Source organism: Peromyscus maniculatus, chromosome 4, assembly GCF_049852395.1.
Source record: "Peromyscus maniculatus bairdii isolate BWxNUB_F1_BW_parent chromosome 4, HU_Pman_BW_mat_3.1, whole genome shotgun sequence".
NCBI classification, from domain to species: domain Eukaryota; kingdom Metazoa; phylum Chordata; class Mammalia; order Rodentia; family Cricetidae; genus Peromyscus; species Peromyscus maniculatus.
This window is the reverse complement of record NC_134855.1, coordinates 81222307-81235971: the sequence shown is the minus strand read 5'-3', so window position 1 is coordinate 81235971 and position 13665 is coordinate 81222307. Positions and strand designations below refer to the sequence as shown.

The 13665-nt window shown below is 41.0% G+C and overlaps 1 protein-coding gene across 1 annotated transcript in view; it reads right to left on the bottom strand.

The window, feature by feature from the left end:
* Window positions 1-6879, bottom strand: part of Ccdc73 (coiled-coil domain containing 73) — a 124673-nt gene extending 117794 nt beyond the window's left edge. Inside the window, exon 1 of the mRNA XM_042275845.2 lies at window positions 6738-6879. The gene's annotated coding sequence lies outside the window, so the exon portion shown is untranslated. The remainder of the gene's footprint in view (window positions 1-6737) is intronic.
* Window positions 6880-13665: the final 6786 nt, after the last annotated feature.

The window sequence follows — 13665 nt, the reverse complement described above, 5'->3', positions numbered from 1 at the left end:
GTAAAAGACAGAGTGAGGTAGGCTTGGTGAGATAAGCCTGTAATCCTAGCACTTGGGAGGCAGAAACAGATCTCTGTGAGTTTAAGAGTTCTGGGACAGCCAGGGCTCTGTAGAAAGATCCTGTCTTTAAAAAAAAAACAACCAAACTGTTGCTGGAGGGCTTCTCTCCAGGTTCCACCAAGCCCCGCAGTCCCACAATCCACATATAAAATGATCACTCAGACGCTTATATTACTTATAAACTATATGGCTGTGGCAGGCTTCTTGCTAACTGTTCTTTTATCTTAAATTAACCCATTTCTATAAATCTATACCTTGCCACGTGGCTGGTGGCTTACCGGCGTCTTTACATGTTGCTTGTCCTGGCGGTGGCGGCAGTGTCTCTCCCTCCTTCCTGTTTCCCCAATCCTCCTCTCTCCTTGTCCTGCCTATACTTCCTGTCTGGTCACTGGCCATCAGTGTTTTATTTATATAGAGCGATATCCACAGCACTTCCCCTTTTCTTCTTTTTTTTTAAAAGGAAGGTTTTAACTTTAACATGGTAAAATTACATATAACAAAACAATTATCAAGCAAGAATTGCAGTTATAATATTAAAGAAGATGCCCTATCTATATTTGTGAGCTTAAGGTTTTATAGCTAACTTATCTTTTATCATAACTGAGGAAATTACAACTATCTAGTCTTTAATCACATCAAAGACGTGAGAAGGAACATATGGGACCTGAGAAATGGTAGATGGATGCAAGCAACTTTCGGGAATCTTGCAAGAGTAGACCAAGACAGCTGGCAGCCTGGACAGTCACCTAATGTTTCTCAGCATTGTTGGTGCATTCAAATTGGCTACAGGCCTAGAGTATCTGACAGACCATTTTCAGAAGCAGGAAGAAGACAAACTTCCAAATGGAAATGTCTTAGAAGCCCAACATTCTCTCCGGATCAAATTGGTGCAGCCAGGAGCAATTGTGTATCACGTCAACAGAATTCTAAGTTATTTAAATGTCATATTCTCTAGGTCTATGAGGTGTTTGAAGATTACCTATCTATCTGAAATATATCTATGTATACCTAGAAGACTTAACTAACATGGCTACAAATATGATTATCATAGATGACTAATTATTAATCTATTTTTTAATTATCCATTACAATTTTAAATGAGTTACATAAACATAATACCTCAAACAAGAATAGAAATATATATATATATATATATATATATATATACAGCATAACAAAATTAACTTCAAGTTTGTATCAATAAACTAAAATTTATACCAATGTAAAACATTTTAAACATAAATTAAAATCTATACTAATGTAAAACATTTTAAACAAGTTGTTCTTTAATAGTAGGTTCATTAATCTACCCTTTTATCTTATCATCTCTATATCCTATATATCTATATCACCAAACAAAAATAGAGTAGGTAGACAAGTAAACAAAAGGGTACTCTAAGCATCCAAAGTCCCAGGCCCCACATCAGCCACCTCAGCTATAAAGATAGCCTACTAAGTTTAAGTTTGTGTGTCGGTGAATAGAAGTTTGTGTGTCTTGCTGTAAAAACTAGTTACAAATATAACAGCAAGTTAGATTAGATGGTAACTGTCACTCGAGAAATAAAATTCTGGTTTTGTTAACCTATGGAAAAAGAGAGTTTAGACTACTGAGGATTTCAAGAAATAGTTCTTAGAGAAAGATTTTGATACAGACATTAAGTAGGATGAAACCAAATTTGTTTGGAGAATAGAAACGTATTGTTAACTAACAAAAATTTATTTGGAAAAGTCAAGGTCTTTGATAATTATTTTTACAAAATTAGACATGGGTGAGATACAAGGAGGAGGTTTAAGGTCATGAGTGATCAAGAGAAGATGGAGGAGGAAACAACCCAACTATTTCCATTTTGTAGAAAGAAACCGGTAAACCCCACACAATAAAAAAAAAAAATAAGAATAACCAAAGAAGTAAGATCTAGCAAATGTCCAGAGGACTTCCAGTGTATGCTGAGCTTGTGGGCAAAGGGGGGCCTACTTTCCCTGCCTTAGAGAATAGGTGGATGACAGTGAAATTCCAAAAAGGAATCAATTACAAAATTCAGGATAAACCTAGTCAGACTCAGAGCTGTACATCTCCAGTCACAGCTTCCTGGGGAGCTGGAAGACTTCGAGCTAGAGGCCAGCCATGACAATAAAGGAGGGGAAAGTATAAACCTGATCTTAAAATATCAAAGTATGAACTAAGAAGCACCTTAAAGCCTAAAGTAATAGTATAAGCAAATAATGGAAATAAAAATAAGTCATTCAGGGACCAGCGCTCAGAGCTGCTCTTCCAGAAGAACCAGGTTCAGTTCCCAGCACCAGCGCGGCAGATCACAACCACCAGCACCTCCAGTTCCAGGGAACCCAACACCTTCTTCTGGCCTCTGAGGACACCAGGCATGCACATGGAACACATACATACAGGCAAACAACCTTACACATAAAATAAAATACTAAAAATAAAAACAGATTAAAAAAATAGAAGTTGAATCTAAGAAGTCTGTCTTCCCAGAACCTGCCACTCAGGAGACTGAGGCAGGGGGATCCTGAGTTCAAGGCTTGATCTACAAGGATACTTAATTCAGGCCTGCCTGAACTAAATAGCAAAATTTGGTCTTAGCCGGGCAGTGGTGGCACATACCTTTAATCTCAACCCTCAGGAGGCAGAGGCAGGCAGATCTCTGTGAGTTCGAGGCCAGCCTGGTCTACAAACTGAGTTCAAGGACAGCCAGGGCTGTTACACAGAGAAACCCTGTCTCAAAAAATTTGTTCTCGGCCTTAGTGCCATCTTCCTAGGAACTCCTGCACCAGGAGTGCTAAGTGGAGGAAGAAACGAATGTGCAGGCTGAAGCCAAGAGAGGAAAGACGAGGCAGAGGTCCAATAAACTAGGCTTGTGCACCCTGAGGCTAATGGAGCAGAAGCAAGGGATGCTGAAGGCCGGGGCTTCGGTACAAGTCGCTGGACTGTGTGCTACTATCGCAGAAGTCTGATGGACCTGGAACATCGCCATCGGCTCGCAGAGACCACCTGAGAGACTTTGCTTTCATTACAACCAAAGCATTCCCACTGGCCCTAGGCTCTAGACCTATGGCATTCTGGACTCCTTCTGTTCTCACTTGTGGCCAAGTGTAACTTGTGTACAATAAGCCATCTTTTCTCGCTGTCTCAGCTGAAGAATAAAAAAAAAAAAAAAAGTCTAAAGTAAGAAAGCAGATCTGTGGATGGTATGTGAAGTGAGTAGAAAATTTCTTAATAAAGAAAAAAATTTGAAAAAAAAAAAGAATGGAGGAAGCAGAGGCAAATACCAATACTAACTTTTTAGAATTAAAGATGACAGTATAATCCAATTTTTGAAAATATGGTTGTCTGTGGGGAAAAGAAGAAACAAATGTAGAAGTCTGCCTTCTAGCAGTGTCTTGTTCATGGTTTTGATCTTGAAACGTGTCACAAGTTTTTAATTAAATTTTATAAAATAAAAAAAGAAGAAAGCAGACAGGCATGCAGACTTTTTCCGCGGATTCTAAGAAATATAGATACATATAAAATCATTGTAACAATTTGATCGTGTGTGTGTGTGTGTGTGTGTGTGTGTGTGTGTGTGTGTGTGTGTGTGTTGGCAAAGATCTGCAGAGAATATTACAGTAGCCCAAGGAAGGAGCATCAAGTCCAGCATTGGAGGAAAATCAAGGATATCTTGGGAAGATGAGATATACAGAAGGAAGTGACTTCTACGCTGAAGCTTAAAATCTTAAAAGTTATAACATTAGTAAAATGAAAAATTAGGCAAGGTTATTCTAGAAAAGAGAATAAGTAAAGGCATAAATTAAAGAAATATTTTAAATAAGAAAATAAACAAGGTTGTCTCAAAAAACAAAAATAAATAAAAATTTTACATTTTTATTTATAAAGATTTATCTTCATTTCTAATTATAGATAGATAGATAGATAGATAGATAGATAGATAGATAGATAGATAGATGTCATGATGGTGTGGGTACCTTTAGACGTCAGAAGAGTCACTGGACCCTCTGGAGCTAGAGTTATAGGAAATTTTGTGTCTCCTGACATGGGTACTAGGAACCAAACCCTGGTCCTCTGAAAGAGTAGCAAGTACTCTTAACAATTGAACTGCCCCTCCAGCCCTCCTATGTGACGCTTTTCTAATGAATGTATCACACACCAACTTCTTGTTTTCTGAACAATATTAATAGTTCAAATTATACTATTAGCATCTTACATATATATCCATTTTCTTAGGGCCTATTCTATATAATTCTGTTTTGAGGGCTAGAGAGATGGCTCAGTGGTTAAGACCACTAGCTGCTCTTCCAGAGGACCTGGGTTCAATTCCCAGCACCCACATGGCAGCTCACACCTGTCTGTAACTCCAGTACCTGGGCTTCTGATATCTTTACACAACATATATACAGGCAAAACATCGATGAGCATAATTTTTTATCTCTTCTGTTTTTTATTAATTTATAACTTTATCACAATGTTATTTTTGATTAGCTATTTGTAAAAGGTTGATTAAGTTCTAAGTGGAATACAAATCGTGAAAACAGTGGGGTTTTGATAAATATTTAAATTACTGTGCTACAAAAATTATAAAAGGGCATTTTGGGATTCTTGAAAAATTACTTGTCAGTAAGTTTTATGAGGGATGGAAAAACTGACAGAAATTTTAAAATAAACTAAACATAAAGTCTGAAATGTGTAAAGATAAGAAGGAACTGAAAGCTTTCTCCATATAAGAATATGAACCATGATAACGTGAGCAAAACTACTAAAGGTACTATCAAGTTCCTAAGAAGATATTGTGGGAATTCTAGTCTATAAACTGTTCAATTGCTTCATGTCACTATTGGCCTAAGATGGTTATATAAATTAACTTCCCAATAAATAGCATAGTTCTCATTTATCTGTTATCACAGCTAACAAAATAATTTGTCAAAAAAGATACCAATCATAACATCATTCACTTCCTTCAACTATAGTCCTTTGTACATTTCCCAATGTGTGTTCCATTAGTAAATTCTTCACACAAAAATAGAGCCCTACAGTGCAGTAAAACTACAGATAGATGGTTCAGTGGTTACAAGCACTTGCTCTTCCAGAGGACCTGGGTTCAATTCCCAGCTCTCACACAAGTAGTTTACCAAGTCTGTAATTCCAGTTCCAAGGGGCATTGACACCCTCATCTGGCTTCTGCGAGTACTGCATGAACATGGTACACAGACATACACGCAGGCAAAACACCCACGCACAAAATAAAAATAAATAAATGTCAAAAATAAATAAAAATAAATCAATGTAATAGGCCTCGACCAGAACCTCTTTTAATGGAGTACTTGCCTATACAAAAATAAAATAGAAAAGCATATTGTTAGTGTATTTTGGATGTGGTAGAATTAAAATAAAAACGAACAGCAACGTTCTAGTGCCTAGAATTCCTTACAGTTGAGATATGCACATAAATCATTTGGTCGGGTCATGGCACGGTAGAAGCATTCAGCATATGATATTCATGACTGTCAGATTAACATCACAGCATCAGATTAACATCACAGCATCGGTCTGCTCAGGACAGGCGGAGCTGGAGAAAGTGAAAACACCATGCTGCCGCCTAGTGGGCACTATGATTTAGAAGCCCACACAGTAATTAAGCATTCGTTCTCAAGTCACACAAACACACTTCCTAAGTCATCCAAGTACAAATCTGTTCTTTCCATAACCCATTAACACCTTAGGCCAACCCATTAACTAACGACTGTTGCTGTCAATACACAAACTGGCTGAAGAACTGTAAAGGATTAGAGAGTATGTTCTACCCCACAGTGTTTGCTGATTTTGAGGCTCATGATTTCTTGTTGTTGTTGTAGTTGTGGTTTGCTTTTTAAGGTACAAAGATAGCCATAGACATTTGTCACAACCAAGGCAAAAGAGAAAATAAATATCAGCCAAGTCCAATTCCTCGTCTAAATGGATGATTCTCAATGGATTCCACACGGTCTACATGAAAAGCAGCAATTAGACAGGTTCCCATAAATTCTTTGACAGTTCACACTCACTTTTTTCTAAAATTCAACGTGAGGTAGAAGAGCAAGATAATGTATGAATAATTTAAACCCATAACTCAATTCAGCATCATAGGGATTAAGACGACGGTAATTTTATTTCCAGAAATTTTCCATTTAAATCTGTCTGTAAAAAGCACACCTAAAGAATAAATAATATTGTCAAATCCCTGCGTTCTGGGGCTAAGGCAGGAGGATAAAGAGTTGGATGTCAGCCTGCACTACAAATCAAGAGCCTGACTAAAAATTTAACAGAAGAAAATTACCAGAAGAATAAAGAAAAAAAAAGTCTAAACTTTTCCTTGGACATTTACACCCTTCCACGATTTAAAGCGTTAGAATTTTTGCCCTACGCTTGAACTATTCCGGAAAGTGATAGCCACCAATTCACTGAGTTATTAAAATGTGACAAGACTTTGCGCAGCCGACGACGACGACACGTCTTTAAAACTTTTCACAAGAACGCCCAGCATTATAACGTTGACATCATAACAAAAAAAAATGGGTTCAAAACAAAAGCAAACACCCTAAAACGCACAGCACGTTTCCTGTTGTGAAACCCCGGCGTCATGGCCGACCTGCAGCAGACCTGCGGTGGGGGAAGATTCTGGACACACCTGACAGGACTCCAGGGTGACGACGGACCGGGGAGTCAGCGCGAGGATGTGGCGGACACCCGAGGCCCAGGGCAGCCTCTCTAAGAACCCTGGGTGAAGAAAATAAATGTTAGAGTCGCTTCCTCAACGGCCCACGGCAACCACGTGGTCCAGTTACCTCAGCGGAGAACGTGGGCTCCCAGTCAGCACGCAGCACTTCCGGTTCATCTTTTCCTACCCAAAGGCGCTTCCGGGTTTCAAGCCACATTGAGGATAGTGGGCATCCCTAAGGGCTTGGGACAAGCTGTATTGAACTTTTTTTTTTTTTTAAATATATACAAGCGCCTAGGAAAATATTCATAGGATGGTCTATGCTTTTATTTAAATGCCCATTGCCTTTTGTATCTTTTTTGGGGGGAGGGGGCGAGGGTGGGAGGTGGGGGGAGGTGTTGAGACAGTGTCTCCCTATGGAGCCTTGACTGGCCTGGAACTCACAGAGATCCACGTGCCTCTGCATCCAAAGTGCTGGAATTAAAGGTGTGTGCCACCATGCCCTGCTTATATCCATTTTAAACAGTCTTTGGAACGATTAGGAAACAAAAACAAAAAAACAACTTTAATCCCAGCACTGGGGAGGCAGAGGCAGGCGGATCTCTGTGAGTTTGAAGCCATCCTGGTCTACAGAGCGAGTTCCAGGACAGCCAGGGCTGCACAGAGAAACCCTGTCTCAAAACAAACAAACAAACAAACAAACAAAAAAAGCAGGAGTGGGGGGAAGCACTTATTGGGAACAACGAAAAGCCTGAGAGTGGGAAGAGGGTGAGCCTTTCCATTTAATACCTCATGGTTTGGGGTGTTTGAATTGCATGAATGTGTTTTCCGTGTGTGTGTGTGTGTGTGTGTGTGTGTGTGTGTGTATGTGTGTGTGTGTGTGTGTGTAATATTAAATAGAAAGGAAATGTAGGGACAAGATGGCTCTACAGGTAGAGTCACCTGCTAAGAAACTGAGGGGTCTGTGGGTGGGGGTGGGGGTGGCGAAAAGAAGGGAAGAAAGAGACAAAGACAGCGTTGTTTTGTTGTTTTTTAACAAAAAGAAGTTTCGATCATACTGATGGCTGCAGGTGAAGGGCCCTCGGAGGCAGCACAGGACATATCCAGACACCAAATCCTCAGCACAAAGATTTATTACCTGGAGTGACGAGGGGGCGCTCAGTGTCCTCCGGATCGGACGGACAGTAACAGATGTTTCTGCAGGAGTGGTTTATAAAGTGGACATCTGTGCTAGGATGAGTTGATAAGTACTAACTGGACATGTGAGTTAGTGTAGCCGAATGATGAATGTTGATTGCTGGACCTCGGAGTTTTAGTCTGGCATGAGGAAGTGGCCAAATAAGGGAATAGAGCCTGGGGGCTAGCTTTAGGAATGAAATCCAACCGTTTAGCGAGGGAGAGGAAAGGGGCTCAGGCCTGTGAAGGATCCCTAAGCACTGAGTCTCGACACCTAACAATATGGTGCACTATCGGGAACGCATTCAGTGTAAGTGTTAATGTAGTGTGTTCCAGGCCTGCAGGGCTTGTCCATGCTACCAGAATCGGAATGACATGGTCTCCGACCTTAAGTGTCTAACCATGCTATCAGTACAAACATATTTAGGAGTTGGAGAAATGGCTCGGTGGTTAAGAAGGCCTGAGTTCAATTCCCAGCATCCCCATCGGGCGGCTCACAACCAGCTGCAGCTTCAGTGCCAGTGAGGGTCCACGCTTCCGGCCTTCCCAAGCACCTGCACTCGTACTCACACACACGAGATTAAAAATAAAAGCTTGAGGCTGGAGAGTTGGCTCAATGGCTAAGAGCACTTGTTGCTCTTGCAGAGGACCCAGGTTCAAATTCCCAGCACCCACATGGCAGCTCAAAATTGTCTGTTAATTCCTCCAATCTCAGGGGACTCAACTCTTCTGGCCTCAGTGGGTGTCAGACATGCATATGGTCCACCAAAACACATGTAAGTCAAAATACTCATAACACACAAAAACAAAAACCTGGAGCTGTAGTTACAGGTGATTTAAGTCACCCAGTGAGGGTACTGGGAGCTGAACTTGGATCCCATGGCAGAGCAAGCAGTCCATGCTCTTAAATGCTGAGACATCACTGCAGTCCATGAGCTTGTCCATCTTTACTTGTGGCTCCCTGTTGGTGTCTGGGGTTGGCTCCTTCTCTGGTAGCCCAACAACACCCCCAACTGAGACCATTTCTCTGGGAAAAACTGAATTTTCTCTCCTGCTTGTAAAGTTCTGCTTTATATGGCTATCAATTCTAGCAATGTTGAGCTGCTACCCACCTCTTCTAATAGCTTCTGTGCATGTTTCTCCAGGTTATTCCCAGGACACCACGCAGACCAGGCCTGGGTGCTGTGAGCTATCTTCCTGCTCCTCGCGCTTTAAATTTTCAAGTTATAATTGAAATTGAATTTTTTTTCCTTTTACATCCAGTGAGAGAACACAGAAAACAACTATCCTTACAGCTTCTCAAGGTGTCACAAATCAAACTAAACAGGTTATAACATGGAATAAACTGTATTTTCCCAGTCACTCAGAACTGATAAATAAGTATAATTATTGCTGCTGCAAAGAATACTTTAATAGCTTGATGTTAGCTGGTGACACCAACAAGGAAGCTTGCTGTCGTTGCTCTGATAGTTTTCTGCTTTATTTTTATTTGTGTCTCATAAAACTATCAAGGTTGAGAGGCCAGCTGCAGCTCCAAGAAAATAATTCAGGGCTGGAGAGATAGCTCAGTGGTTAAGAGCACTTATTCCTCTTCCAGAGGACCAGGGTTCAATTCTAGCACCCACATGGTGGCTCACAACCATCCATAACTCCAACTCCAAGGACACAACCCTTTTGTCTTAGGGTTGCTATTGCTGTCATGAAACACCATGACCAAAAGCAAGCTGGGGGGAAAAGGGTTTATTTGACTTACACTTCCACATCATTGTTCATTATTAAAAGACGACAGGGCAGGAATATATTTTAGGTATCCACAGAGCCATCCAGATTAAAGCCTCATCAGGCATATCCACACAATCCAAGCACTGAGAAGACTGAATTGGAAGGACCACACGAAAGCCCATCCTGGTCTTTATAGGAAGACCTTATTTCATAAAAAGAATCTGAGGGTTTGGTGAGTTGGCTCAGCGGGTAAAGGTACTTGCTACCAAGTGCTGACCTGAGTTCAATCCACTATCTAAACGTGGAAGGAGATAACTTACTCAAAAAGCTGTTCTGACCTCCACACATGTGCTTACATACCATACAAACACACGCGTGCGCGCGTGCGCGCGTGCGCGCGTGCGCGCGCGCGCGCGCACACACATACACACACCCCACACACACACACAAATGATTAAAACTTCAAGACAGTCTCACTATGAGTCCTAGCTGATGTGGAACTCATTACGTAAAACAAGCTGGCCTCGATCTCACAGCGATCCACCTCCCTTTTTCTCCTGAGTATTGGGACTAAAGGCATATGCCACTGTGCCCAGCTAAGAAATACAAAATGTTTTAACTCCACCTAAAGCCATGTCCAGCTGATAGGAGTTCTTCATCTTTTGAATGCTCCTTCTCCACTCCTAGTTTCCTGTCCTGGTTCACCTAGTCAATCAACTTAATGTAGCCTACATATGTGCAATTAAGACCTTTCCTGACTACAAAATCTACAGATTTTTCTACAAATACATAGTGCATCTTGGTTACAATGCAGTGTTACTTTTGCACTTGGTATAGATTAAAGCCTCACATGGTCTTAATCTAGTTCCAACCATAATTCTCAAAGGGTGAAAGAATGTTGCTTTTATTTGATGTAATAAAGGGAGTGATCATATTTACATGTCTCCCAAACCAGTCTTTCTCACATCACAGTTTTCACATCCTGCATAGCTAAAATGTGTTGTGAATAAACACAATGACTCCCTAAGAGAATAACAAGAGATGATATCTATACAAAGTAAATGAACATGTTTCTACAGCCTACCTACACATGGCAGTGAAAACGTATACTGACGCTTGTCACAGTTACACAACTGTAACACCCTTCATTATAGTTATTTGTGTCTATGCTTGTAAACAAAGTTCAATTTTTTTCTTTTTTCCCCTCTTTTTCCTTTTTTATTATTTTTTTGGAGGGGTGGTCCTTGCTATGTTGTCAATAATAAGATTGATGCATAGACCCAATTAATCACCTCACCTCAGCCCCCCAAATTGCTGCAACTATACTCACATACCCCCAAGCCTGGCAATCAGACATTGAATCTTAGTTATAGTGTGCCTATAACCTCAGCACGGTACTTGACACATAACGCACATCCGATAAATATGTATAGATAAATAACTGAAGTAAAAGTTACTTATAACTTACAACCTTTAACAACAACTGGGGCTGAAATTTCTCTAAAAATCACTGGATTTGTTGGCTTTTCCCTCTGATGCGTATAACATATCAATCACCTATAGAATTTAAAATGGAGGAATCTATTAGAAAACATCTAAATTATGTGCTATATGTGGAAGAAGTTCCACTCTGAGTTTATGGTTATTGATTTTATTTACATATATATACAAAACACATGAAAAAAATTAAAAGTGGGGCTGGAGAGATGTTTCGCAGGTAAGAGCACCCAAATCAGGTGGCTCACTACCACCTGAAACCCCAACATGCCTCTGGCCTCCTCAAACACCTGCCCTTCTGTGCACATACAGATACATGAACATACACATAATCCCTGGCTGCCCAGGAACTCGCTCTGTAGACCAGGCTGGCCTCAAACTCACAAAGATCTGTCTGCCTCTGCCTCCTGAGTGTTGGGATTAAAGGCATGCGCCAATGCTGCCAGACTAAAATTTTTTAATCTCTTTTAAGAATATCAAAATGTGGTGGTTTGCATAAGAATGGCCACTACAGGCTTATATATTTGAGTGCTTAGTTACCAGGGAGTGGATCTGCTTGAAGGGATTAGGAGAGAGGCCTTGTTGGAGTAGGTATGGCCCTGTTGTATGTCACTGGGGGTGGGCTCTGAGGTTTCAAAAGCTCATGCTAGGCTCAGGCTCACTGCTCCCCCCCTCTCTCCCTTCCTCCCTCACCTCCCTTCCCTCCTTCCCTCTGCTTGTGGATCAAGATGTAGCCCTCACTCACTCCTCCAGCACCCTGTCTGCCTGCCACCATGCTTTCTACAATGGTGATAATGAACCAAGCCTCTGAAATTATAAGCCAAACCCCAGTTGAATGTTTTCTCTCAGAAGAGTTGCCTTGGTCATAGTGTCTCTTCACAGCAAGCAAACGGTAACAAAGACAATTTTCTTCATATTACTTTTCTCCTCTTCATCCCTCCTCAGACTTTGGCTTTTTTCCCCCTAACGTCTTTGTTGGTGTTCTGTTTGTTTGAACTTCTAAGTCAAAACTTAACGAAGGGCCAGCAAGATGACTCACTGGGTAAAGATGCTAGCCACCAGGGCTGACAACATGAGTTTATCCCAGGGACCCACATGGTAAAAGGAGGGAACCAACTCCTGCATATTGCATGTACACACACACACTCATGTTTGCACACATACACATACACACACAATAAATAAAATGTAATGAAAAATTAATAAAGATATAGAAGAGTGACTTATAATTTTACAAAATGTACCTTCTTGGCACTCTGAGTTAAAGCCTCATTCTGACTTCCTTCCTAGTAACAACATCATTCTCCCAACTGACCAGAAAACCTTACAGTGATAGGATAGGTCTCTCTCAGTCATCTCTTCCAATTTACAGGTCTTCCTCATAGATTTGGGTAAAGTAAGTAATGGAAAGTAAAATAATGGGTTCTAAGATGGGCGGATACAGTTGCCATTTAATGAAATGGATTTTTTTAAGTGAACACTTTTGGGATGAAATTTTTAATTACTATCAGAATGCTTTTTTACTATAGCTATCAGAAAAATTCCACTTACGTTGAGTTAATCAATTAGGAAATATATTGTTTCAGACCATGGGGAGGCAGGCAGTGGACTCCAGATGTTGTTGCTGGATCTTCTCAATGGTCCACTTTGTTTTGCCCTCTGAGGTGGGCACCATCTCAAAATGGCTAGCATGAGAGCTCTCGGGTCTGAAGATTGGGTTGTACATCCAGGTACATAACACAAAGATGAAGAGAAGCCCTTACTGTAATCTAGTGACTACTTAGAAGAGAGAAAAGCCTTTCCCAGAAAGCTCCCAGCAGGCATCCTGTCACAGCTCATTAACTCAAACTCATTCATATATAGACCTGAGCAACTGCACTGACCATATCTGTCTGGGGTTCATCGGGATCCACCTCCATGGTGAACATGCTGACTCCCGCCTGTAATCTCAGCACTGGAAGCTGAGGCGAGAGGATCATGAGTTTGAGACCACTCTGTGCTATACAGCAAGACTCTGTCTCCAAAAAAGAAAAAAAAAATAGGGCTGGTGAGATGACTCAGCAACTAAGAGCACAAATTGCTCTTGCAGAGGACCCAAGGTCAGTTTCCAGCATGCACATCAAGCAGCTCACAACTGCCTGCCACTCCAGTTCAGGAGTTTCAAATCCTCTGACCTCCACTGGCACTGACATTCAAGTACAAACACACACACACTTTAAAATAATTTTTAAAAAATGATCACCAAGCTGGGCAGTGGTGGTGCACGCCTTTAATCCCAGCACTCGGGAAGCAGAGGCAGGTGGATCTCTGTAAATTCAAGGCCAGCCTGGGCTACAGAGTGAGTTCCAGGACAGGCACCAAAGCTACACAGAGAAACCCTGTCTTGAAAAACAAACAAACAAACAAAAAAAAAAAACACCAACCACACCCTCCAAAACACAGGTTTACTTAAGCCCTGTCTGCATACCTTTGATGAATGGAGTAGGGATATTCATTTCTTACT